Raw genomic sequence first — 12,021 nt, forward strand, 5'->3', positions numbered from 1 at the left:
TCACATTCAGTTCATTCCCCATATTGTAAGTTATTTGGAAATTTATACTTTAAAATGAAGTGAACTTCATAATGTAGTTTTACATTATATTTTTAGCTGTCTAACAAGGTTATTCATATCTGTAAACGTAACTCAAATAAGTATTATAGATTTTATAGTTAATGAGGGAATGGCAGGAAACAGTTTTATTTAAGGCTTCACAATTTCTGAAGTATTAACCTGAAGATCCTCGTGGGTGTGCAGGGCGCTCAAGCACCCGGAGCGCCCCCTATGCACCACGTAAGAAATGGCATCCGCGGTGGACGCTGGCTGGGCTCTGGAATCCAGGGTAGGATCCGACTGTCCATCCCCAGGGGTCAGAAGGGCTGAGAGGTATGTCTTTCTCACGCCTATAGTTGGACAGGAAAAAGATCTCCAGTTTCTTTTCATTTTAAACACCCAGGCCACCAGAGAAGCCTTTGTCATAAACGATGGGGAAATAAAATCAGACCTCCATGATTGCTGAAGGTGTAAGAAATACCGTCAGATTTTGGAGGTGATCTTAGAAAACCCGCCTCGGCTTCCTTATAGAATCCAGGTAAAGTTCTCCAGGCTCTGCCTCACCCTGAGCAGGTCCTGGAAGGGGATAGATAGGAAGACCTCGGACATCTGGGCCTGAGGGTCCTGGGCTGCAGCTGAGGCCACTCTTCCTCTGCAGTTCCATTTGCCTAGTGGGCGGGAATCCCCGCTCTCCTCCACCAGCGGCTTGACTGTGTCCCCCAAACGGGGATAATTAATATAGCACGAGTTGATGTGGGCACTGGGCACTGAACTCGATCGTGTAGCACACGTGGGCCGGGAGCCTGGCCCAGAGAGGATGCTCAGGAGGGCAGCTGCAGGAGCAAGCACGCTGCAGGGAGCTTGGGGAGCGCGGGCCAGCCAGGGGCGAAAGCCTGTGCTCTCGGAGTGAGAGTATCCGTGGGAGGGCAGCCTCTGGGCACCAGATTCTGGGGCATTTATTATTAATTGATTAATTAATTTTTGAGACAGAGTCTCACTCTGACACCAAGGCTGGAATGCAGTGGCATGATCTCGGCTCACTGCAACCTCTGTCTCCCAGGTCCAAGTGATTCTCCTGCCTTAGCCTCCCAAGTAGCTGGAATTACAGGCACGTGCCACCACGCCCGGTTCATTTTTGTATTTTTAGTAGAGACAGGGTTTCGCCATGTTGGCCAGGCTGGTCTCGAACTCCTGACCTCAAGTGATCCACCTGTCTCGGCCTCCCAAAGTGCTGGGATTACAGGCGTGAGGCACTGCGTCCGGCCTCTGGAACATCTAAAAACAGATCACAGGCCACCCAATGGAACAGGACGCAGTGTGACATTTCACAACACACGATGCCTCTCCCGGGAAAGGAGAGCCCGCGAGCGCCTCTACTGGGTGGGCACAGCGCCATTCCCATTGCACGAACCGAGACGGAGGCCCCGGCCCTGGAGAGTCCTCCCTCCGCCGTTTGCTCTCAGCACCAAGTCTGGCATCGCCAGGGCGCCAGGCATGGCCTTCCCAGGGAGAAGGCTTTTCTGTCATTTTTTGGATTATTTTACTTTAAATATGTGTGCAAAACCTCAGCTACATTCTTGTGGGCCGGGGAGAGGCAACGCGTGCACCTAGGCCTCCTGCTTGCCCCCACACTCGGTCTCCCCAGGGCCACCCCCTTATGCCATCAGAGTTTTGAACACCGCTGGCGATGGAGCGTGGGGGGACGGAGGGGGGCGAAGTTGGGAGCGGGACCCGAACTGCCGGCCAAGGACCTAGGGCTGACCTCCCCCTTGGCTCCCACCGGACACCGTTCTCGCCGCGGGACCTTGGCTTGAGCGCGCCCCCTGCGGGCCGCGGTGGGGATCGGCCCCTTGCAATGAGGGAACTGGGCCGCGCGCGCCGGGGCGGGAGTGGCGCTGCCTTCAGGTCCTCCCAGGTCCGGGTATCCCCTCCGAGATCCTTGAGGGAACCCAGCCCGTGCACTACCGGATTTCCGGTCTCTGACCAGCCGGGGCTTCATTTCTACGCTTCCTTTTACTGTTGTCTTCCTCCTTCGGCGGTTTTTTTTTTTTTTTTTTTGAAAGGAGCAAACATTTCCAGCTTTAATGCGGCCCAATTATCTCGTTTGCACGACTTAAAATGTTTCTCTTTAACTCATTTCAATCTAGTAAATATGCTTCAGCAAGTAGCTAATTTCTCAGGGATGGCTTCGCCTCGCCATTTGCATATAAAGCACGTCGGGGCCCGGCCCCTTCGAGTGCGCGAGTCTCTTCTCCCGGTGAGCGGGTGGCAGGCAGCCAGGCCTCCTCGTCCAGGGAGGTCACCTAGGTTTGGCCTAGGGAAGGCGGAGGCTGGGGTTCGCGACAGTGCCTGGGGACCAGGGTGGCAGGGAGGGCAGGGAAGCTTGGGCCGGGGAGGGGCCAGGACCTTCTTCGGAGTCCCCCAACCCCCGCGCCGCCCCGGCCTCCGCCGTCCCTTATTCCGAGGAGGGGCGCCGGTGGGGTAACACGTCGGCGCGAGGGTCGGGGGCGCATTTATCCTCAAGTGCGTTTATTAAATCGCGTCTGGAGATGGATGGACGTGGATACAGGAGAGGAAATCTCAGGGCTCAGTCGAGCAATCTCCTGGCTTTAAATTCCGAATAAAAGTCTCAAATATTCCCGGGTCATGGGGGCACTGTCTCATTAAAACCACTCTCGTCCTGAAACTGCAATGCAGACATTAAAGTGCAGTATTTTTCAATTAGAGCTGACGAATTCAATCAAAATTCCATAGATTAGGATGAAATGAGGCATGGGTCATTTACAGGGGAATTTAATTGCCGAGCCATTAGACAAATAGTATATTTGCCATTCCCGCGTTATCCATCATTTTCGACATCAATACCGGGGCCGCATCTCCCCGTCCCGCGGCCGCCCGGCGTCGGCTGTAAACACTCCCTTCCCTGTATCTTCTGATTATATCTGATTTCATTTAGGGCCATGGGGGATTATAAATGTTCACGCAATCAAGTTCATTAGGACTTCAAATCGCATTTCTGATTGGGATCGCTCTGCCGCCGTCCTCCCAGCGCCTTTGAAACCCCAGCGCGTGGCTTTCAAAACATCTTTTTGAATTTAAAGCCTCACATCCTTTTGTCTTGCGACGCCCCCTCCCGCCCCACCCCGCCCGGCGGCTCCCCGCTCTTCGGGCCTCCTTCCCGGGGGAACAGCCCTGAACCCCTCTTGCTGCGAGCGGGTCTGGGGAGAGTGGGGCTGGGCTCCGCAGGCTGTCGGAACCCCCTCCCACGCCGCGCAGCCGCGGGGCGCTCGTGTCCCCGAGGCCTGAGCTGGGCGTGGAGCACGGGCCCTGCGTGTTCGCGGATCGCTAGTGGGGGCCAGCCCCGCACCTCCCGTCCCGGCCGGGCGCTGCGGGTAGGGGGAGCGGAGCAGAGGGGCCGCCTCCCGCCTTTGAATCTCCTGGCTGAGGGCCTCTGGGTAGCGATTAGACCCACCCTTGGGGACTGGCGCTGGGGACCCCTTCCTGGGCTGGTCCCTTTCACTCCAAAGCCCCAGGTGAAGGCGGTGGCCGGTGGAGCAACGCGCTCTTCCTATCAGCAAACCCAAGAAACAAAGGGGGAGGCTCTTCTAGGGAGAGCGCGACAAGAAAGGCTCAAGACATCCCTTCCAGCACAGCTGAAAAATAATAGCTTAATATTAACTGCTTCTCATAAAAATATACTTTCACAGAGACACAGTTACAAGAAGCAAACCCTCATTTTATCCCGTACTTTGTGCTCATGGCTGTTAGCTGCCTCAGTAATTTAATTGGAATGGAACGTGAGAAATGTGTCATTTTTGAAGAATTTATGCATCACTTCCTAGAAATCTCATTGTGTTAACTAGGAGCCTACTGCGTTCTGTTTAGAACCCATAATCACATTTTTATGTGTCTGTATTACGAGTTAATGTGACCTCCTGTCTTTAGCAGATAAAAAAAAAATGTTCTCTTGCGGTAACATCTGTATCAAACTCTGGCTTACATCAAATACGCCACAACCCTGGTTTTCCAAGGTTCTCCAAACTTGCGAACTTTCTTAAGAGCAGGGAAAATAAATGTGAATGGAAAAAGTGTCTACCAAATGAATAATTACCCACTAAATTAAAACCCCGTGTTAAACATAGTCGACAGCAAATACTGCATTCTCAATCATGTTTATTGCTTACAAATTGCATTACAAAGAAATTCACTGTTTTTATTGGAGTGATTAAGCAGAGAATGTTAGGACTGCAGAAATACCATTCTGGAAAATTAGACGAAGGCTGAAAACCCAGCTAGTTACATTGCAATAGTAAATGTATAATTTTGTTAAAGAACACGTTTAACACACAAATGAGTATTGGGCTGTTATTATGGTATCATAAAAGAGTCAACTGAAAATATATTTATTTATAAACACATTGCCTATAAACTGCACATATTTAGTACAAAGGAAGCAGGCAATTCCATAATCAATATTTTAATTACTGAATTTTTTATTATGGCAGCACGATTCTATACGATAGTTTACGAATCTGTAGTTTTCCTAGGCTCTCCTCCCCTTTACCATGTGAGCTAAGATCTTCCTGTTTTCCTCGTTTTTTAATTCTGGGGAGAGTAGGGTGGTGGGCGAGGGTAAGACCGTTTGCTTATGGCGCCACCTGCAGGCCTCTCTGAAAATGAATTTCAATACCTGTGCAATCTTCCGCGGGGTTCTAGATTGCTCAGGCTTATTTTAGCAGTTTAGTGAAATTAATTTTTGTTTTAACAGAGAAAGATGTTAACAATTTCAAGGCAAATCCCAGAGTTTGAAAAGGATTTTGATGTTCCCAAACTACACTTAAATCCTAGAAATGAGATGCAGTATTGACCGTAATTGAAACACAGGGGTTTCTGCATACCCCATCTGGACATAACAAATTTGACGAAGCAGTAATTTATCCTTAAAATAATGGAATAAAAGATACAACATTCCTGGTTTATCCCTGGGTCCTAGGGCAGCCCTTAAGAGATGAAAAGCACTTGGCAAGCTAATAGCACCTGAAATTGTGATTGAGCAGCTTCTTAGGTGCCTGGCGTGGTCAGGAGGCGGGGGCGCTAGAGTGGACCAGCTCATTCCCCAAGTCTGTATTTGACACTGTTTCTGCAGAAGGTTAAGGGTTCTTTGCAAAAGTTCAACAGCCTACCCCATCAGTATGTGTCTAAAGGGTCATTTCAGAGATTGGAAATTTGACAATTATATACAGTTACTGGGATCAGCAAATGCTCCATAGACTTAAAGAGTCAGTGGCTTTGATTTTCTTTAAACCATACTGAGTCAGTGATTATCAAGTAACTTAAATCAACATAAATATACTAAAAAGACAGGCCTAATGCTGGGCTCAGAGTTTTAAACATAACATGTCACACAGTGCTGGCTCTGTGTACTAATTGCCTGTGGATGGTGGATTGTGTCTGATGGTCCAACCGTGAATTTTTCTTCCTGTCCTGGCATGGTTGGTGATGACAGAGGCCAGCCTCCCCAGGACCAATATTGGTGGAGAGCTTCATTTGTGTATTTTATTTTTTTGAGATGGCGTCTCACTCTGCCACCCAGGTTGGAGTATAGTAGCACGATCTCTGCTCGCTGCAATCTCCGCCTCCCAGGGTCCAAGCGATCCTCTCATCTCAGCCCCCTGAGTAGTTGGGACCATAGGCATGTGCCACCATGCCTGGCTAATTTTTTGTATTTTTGGTAGAGATAGGGTTTCACCAGGTTGCCCAGGCTGGTCTTGAACTCCTGAGCTCCAGCAATCTACCTTCCTAGGCCTCCCAAAGTGCAGAGGTTACAGGTGTGAGCCGCTGTGCCCAGCCACTTGTTTCTTTTTTAATTCTCTGTGGTCAACGACAAGTAATAATCAAAGACATTCAACAAAAGTTGGAGGGAAAATATTCCTCTGTTGTCTTTTTTTGTTTCTTGGACACAGGGTCTCACTCTGTCATCCAGGCTGGAGTGCAGTGGTACAATCATAGTTCAATGGAGCCCTGACCTTCCAGGCTTAAGTGATCCTCCTGCTTCAGCCTCCTGAGTAGCTGGGACCACAGGTGCATGCCACAATGCCCAGTGAATTTTCAAATTTTTGGTAGAGATAAGGTGTCACTGTGTTGCCCAGGCTGGTCTTGAACTCCTGGGCTGAAATGATCCTCCTGCCTCCCAAAGGGTGGGGATTACAGGCACGAGCCCCTGTGCCCGGCCCTCTGCTATCTTTCTTTTTTTTTCTTTTTTCATTTTTTTAAGTAGAAACAGCTGGTAAAAGCATCCTTTACTCGGCCGGGCGCGGTGGCTCACGCCTGTAATCCCAGCACTTTGGGAGGCCGAGACGGGCGGATCACGAGGTCAGGAGATCGAGACCATCCTGGCTAACACGGTGAAACCCTGTCTCTACTAAAAAATACAAAAAAAAAAAAAAAAAAACTAGCCGGGCGAGGTGGCGGGCGCCTGTAGTCCCAGCTACTCGGGAGGCTGAGGCAGGAGAATGGCGTAAACCCGGGAGGCGGAGCTTGCAGTGAGCTGAGATCCGGCCACTGCACTCCAGCCTGGGCGACAGAGCAAGACTCCGTTTCAAAAAAAAAAAAAAAAAAAAAAAAAAAAAAAAAAAAAAAAAGCATCCTTTACTCTTTTGTTACTTTTTGAATTTTGAGCTGTGTGAATGTGTCATTAAAAGCTAAATTTGAAATTAAAGGAAATAATTTAGGCCTTGTAGAATTGAGTTTCGATAATATATTCAGTGAGAAAAAGAATGATATTCAATGTGAACTGTGTAAGAAAGGAAAACATTTTTAGACCCTTTAATAAAACAAACAAACCAGAGTATATTTTGTTCACTGGAAAAGAAGTAAGCCAAGATAATTCTAGTCTTAAAGTAGAATGCCCCTTTAGATGTTTATCAACTAACCTCCCTCTCTCCTTTTTTCCCTCCCTGCTTCTCTAATTGCCTCCTTTCCTTTTCTTAGTCTTGTCTCCCTCCTCCTCTTCTTCTTCCTTCTCTATCTTCTCTTTCTTTTTGTTCTCTTTCACAAAGTCGCACTTTGTTACCCAGGTTGGAGTTCAGTGGTACCATCTTGACTCACTGCAACCTCCACCTCCCAGGCTCAGGTGATCCTCTCATCTTAGCCTCCCGAGCAGCTGGGCCTATGGGTGCATGCCACCACACCTGGCTAATTTTTTGTATTTTTGGTAAAGATGGAGTTTCACCATATTGCCCAGGCTGGTCTCGAACTCCTGGGCTCAGGGTATCCACCTGCTTTGGCCTCCCAAAGTGCTGGGATTACAGGTGTGAGCCACTGTGACTGGCTGTTTCTCTTCTTCTTATTGATATAGTTTGATATTTTTCCCCTCAAAATCTCATATTGAAATGTAACCTCCATTGTTGGAGGTGGGGCCTGGTGGGAGGCATTTGGGTCATGGGGTGGATCCCTCATGAATAGCTTAGCACTATCCCCTTGGTGAGGAATGAATTCTTGCTCCGGTGGTTCACATGAGAGCTGGTTGTTTAAAAGAATGTGGCATCTGCCCCTTCTTACTCTCACTCCTGCTTTCACCGTGTGACATGCCTGTTCCCCCTTCACCTTCCACCATGACTGAAGCTTCTTGAGGCCCTCACCAGGAGCAGATGCCGACACCATGCTTCCTGTATAACCTGCAGAACCCTGAGGCAATTAAAACTATTTTCTTTATATATTACTCAGCCTTAGCTATTTCTTAATAGCATTCCAAGAACCGACTAATATAGAAACTTGGTACCAAAGAGGGGGGTGTTATGATAAAGATACCTGAAAATGTGGAAGCAACTTTGGAACTGGGTAACAGGCAGAGATTGTAAGAGTTTGGAGGGCTCCAAAGAAGACAGGAAGATAAAGGAAAGTTTGGAACTTCTTTGAGACTGGTTAAATGGTTGTGACAAAATGCTGATAGTGATATGGACAATGAAGGCCAGGCTGAGGAGGTCTCAGATGGAAATGAGGAACTTATTGGGAACTGGAGCAAATGTCACCCTTGTTATCCGTTAGCAAAGAGCTTGGCTGCATTGTGTCCATGCCCTAGGGATCTGTGGAATTTGACCTTAAGAATGATGACTTAGGGTATCTGGTAGAAGAAATTCTGGTTTTTTTTTTTTTGTTGTTGTTGTTGTTGTTGTTTGAGATGGAGTCTTGCTCTGTTGTCCAGGCTAGAGTCCAGTGGCATGATCTTGGCTAACTGCAACCTCTGCCTCCTGGATTCAAGCGATTCTCCTGCCTCAGCCTCCCAAGTAGCTGGGATTACAGGCACCCACCACTGTGTTTGGCTAATTTTTGTATTTGTAGTAGAGATGGGGCCTTACCATGTTGGCCGGGCTGGTCTCAAACTCCTGATCTCAACTGATCTGCCCACCTTGGCTTCCCAAAGTGGAGGATTATAGGCATGAGCCACTGTGTCCAGCCTGATAGAAGAAATTTGTAAGCAGCAAAGTGTTCAAGAGGCAGCCTGGCTGCTTTTAACAACCTACAGTTAGGGAAGCAAAGAAATGACTTAAAGTTGCAACTTATATTTGAAAGAGAATTAATGCATAAAAGTTTGGAAAATTTGCAGCCTAGCTGTGTGGCAGAGAAAGAAAAAGCATTTTCAAGACAAGAATACAAGCAGGCCATTAAGCAACCATTTGCTAGAGAGATTAGCATGACTAAAAGGGAGCCTAGTGCTAATGTCCAAGACAATGGAAAAAAGGCCTTGAAAGCACATTTCAGAGATCACCAAGGCAGCCCCTCCCATCACAAGCCCAGAGGACTAGGAGGAAAGAATGGTTCTGTGGGGCAGGCCCAGGGCCCTGCTGCCTTGTACAACCTCAGGACACTGTTCCCTGTATCCTGGCCACTCTGGCTCCAACATCAGCTCAAAGGGGCCCAGGTATAGCTTGGGCTGCTGCTTTTGAGAGCACAAGCTGCCATATACACTGGCAGCTTCCACATGGTGTTAAGACTGCAGGTGTACAGAATGCAAGAGTGAAAGAGGTTTGGCAGCTCCCACTTAGATTCCAGAGAATGTAAGGAAAAGCCTGGGTGCCCAAGCAGAAGCCTGCCACAGGGACAGAGCCTCCATAGAGAACCTCTACTAGGGCAATACGGAGGGGAAATGTAGGATTGCTCAGCTGCTGAATGCAGTTGTGGGAAGGGGATCTCCACCCTCCAGACCCAAGAACGGTAGAGCCACTGGCAGCTTGCAACCTCAAGTGTGGAAAAGCTGCAGGCACCCAACTCCAACGTGTGAGAGCAGCCATGTGGGCTGCATCCAGGGAAGCCACAGGGGTGGGGCTATCCAAGGCCTTGGAAGCCCAGCCCTCACACCAGGATGCAGGATGTGGAGTCAAATGAGATTGTTTTGGAGCTTTAAAATTTAATGACTGCCCTGCCGTTACAGACTTGTGTGGGCCTGCTGACCCTTTCCTTTGGCCAATTTCTCCCTTTTGGAATGGGAATGTACACTCAATTCCTGTACCACCATTGTATCTTAGGAGTATATAATTTGTTTTTGACCTCCTAGGCTCATGGGTGGAAGGCACTCCAGATGAGACTTCGGGCTTGGCACTTTTGATTTAATGAATGAGCTAAGGCTTTGGGAGGCTATTGCAAATACATAATTGTATTTTGAAATGTGAGAAGGACATGAAATGTAGGGGTCTAAGGCTAGAATGATATGATTTGGGTATTTGTCCTCTCCAAATCTCATGTGGAAATGCAGTCCACAGTGTTGGAGGTGGACCTGGTGAGTGATGTTTGTCCTCTCCAAATCTCGTGTGGAAATGCAGTCCACAGTGTTGGAGGGGGGCGTGGTGAGTGGTGTTTGTCCTCTCCAAATCTCGTGTGGAAATGCAGTCCACAGTGTTGGAGGGGGGCCTGGTGAGTGGTATTTGTCCTTTCCAAATCTCATGTGGAAATGCAGTCCGCAGTGTTGGAGGTGGGGCCTGGTGAGTGGTGTTTGGATCATGGGGGCAGATCCCTCACGAATGGCTCAGTGCCGTCCCCTTGGTGATGAGTGAGTTTTCACTCTGGTTGTTCACATAGGATCTGGTTGTAAAAGAGTGTTGCGCCAGGCATGGTGGCTCATGCCTGTAATCCCACCACTTTGGGAGGCTGAGACGGGCAGATCACCTGAGATCAGGAGTTCAAGACCAGCCTGACCAACATGGTGAAACCTCGTCTCTACTAAAAATACAATATTAGCTGGGTGTGGTGGCGCATGCCTGTAATCCCAGCTACTCTGGAGGCTGAGGCAGGAGAATCGCTTGAACCCGGGAGCTGGAGGTTGCAGTGAGCCAAGATTGTGCCATTGCACTCCAATCTGGGCCACAAAGTGAAACTCCATTTCAAAAAAAAGAAAAAAAAAAAAAGAGTGTTGCACCTCCCCACTCTCTTGTTTCTACTCTTGCCACATAATGCACCTGCTCCCCCTTTGCCTTCCGCCATGACTGAAGCTTCCTGAGGCCCTTTCTGGGAACAGGTGCTAGCACCATGCTTCCTATATAACCTGGAGAACCCTGAGCCAATTCAACCTCTTTTCTTTATACATTACTTAGCCTCAGTCATTTTTTATAGCAATGCAAGAACAGACTAATATGCTTATCTATGTGGAATTATGCAAGTCCTTTAATTGTAGAACTTCCTAACATGTGTAACACAGAGCATGGCTAAACACAGTCATTGAAACAATATTTTTGTCAGGCATTTTATTTTATTTTTTGCTTTAACAAAGCAATTTGCTAGCAGTAAATTCTACAAAACTATGAATAAGTTCCATCTCATCTGATGATTAAGATAGGGCCAGAGAACCCACTAGCCATTTTTGTCTTACAGAATCACAGCCATCCATAAATCAGGTACAATATTCAGCACATCTCGAGAGCCACTAGAACCCAGGTGACTCAGAACTCATTTCTAGTGCCAGTTGATTTCCTACCCATTCTCTTGCAGCTGTGATGTATGTTCCTGAGAAGTTAGGGGCAGAGTGAAGGATTCTTTCTGAGGAAGTTCAGTTAATTGCTGTGTGACTGCTGCACATGGTCCACGCTGACCAAGAGCACTTGGCTGAAGGTCTGGTTGGCATAGTTCATGTGATATTGACTTGGCGGGGTGGGACTAAGGGAATGCTTATCACAGAAATCGCCTGACTGCCTGTGGGACACTGATGAGAGCAATGGCCAGGGAAGCCACACGGTGCACAAATTGCCATCTGCCCTGGGAATATGACAGCCCTCATTCAACACAGGCCCATAGGCAGAGAGAACATGGCCAAGAATGGGAGCCCTTCCTCTCCATGCCTTCCTAATATGCCCAAATTTCTCCAGCAGCCTTGAGACAAGCTGTCCTATACTTGGTTGTGAGCACCAAAAGCAGGAGGGTACCAGTCAAGTCTGTCTTGTTGATGATGGATCCTTGGCCCCAAGCACTGGGCTCCACCCCCAGCAGACTTTCAAAAGTGGTAGTTAAATGAGTGAGCAAATGTCAAGAAAAAAAAATAGAAACCCAGAAAATAGTTACAGTTGATGAGCATGTGGGGGAATTGGAACTCTTGCATATTGCTGTTGGGAAGGTAAAATTGTGCAGCTGCTATGGAAAAATAATATAGAGGTTCCTTAAAAGATTAAATCCAGAATTACTGTGTCATCTGGCAATCCCACTTTTGGGTATATATCTAAAGGAATTGAAAGTAGGATCTGGAAGAGCTGCTTGCACACCCATATTCATTGCAGCATTCTTCACCACAGCCAAGAGGTGGAAACAGTCTAAGTGTCCATTGACAGAGGCGTGGATACACAAAATGTGGTATATACAACAGAATATTATTCAGCTTTTATTTTTAATTTTTTAATTTTTATTTTTGTTTTTGAGATGGAGTCTTGCTCTGTCGCCCAGGCTGAAGTGCAGTGGCACGATTTTTGTATTTTTAGTAGACACAGGGTTTCACCGTGTTAG

This window comes from Macaca mulatta, chromosome 12 (genome assembly GCF_049350105.2).
Source record: "Macaca mulatta isolate MMU2019108-1 chromosome 12, T2T-MMU8v2.0, whole genome shotgun sequence".
NCBI lineage: Eukaryota > Metazoa > Chordata > Mammalia > Primates > Cercopithecidae > Macaca > Macaca mulatta.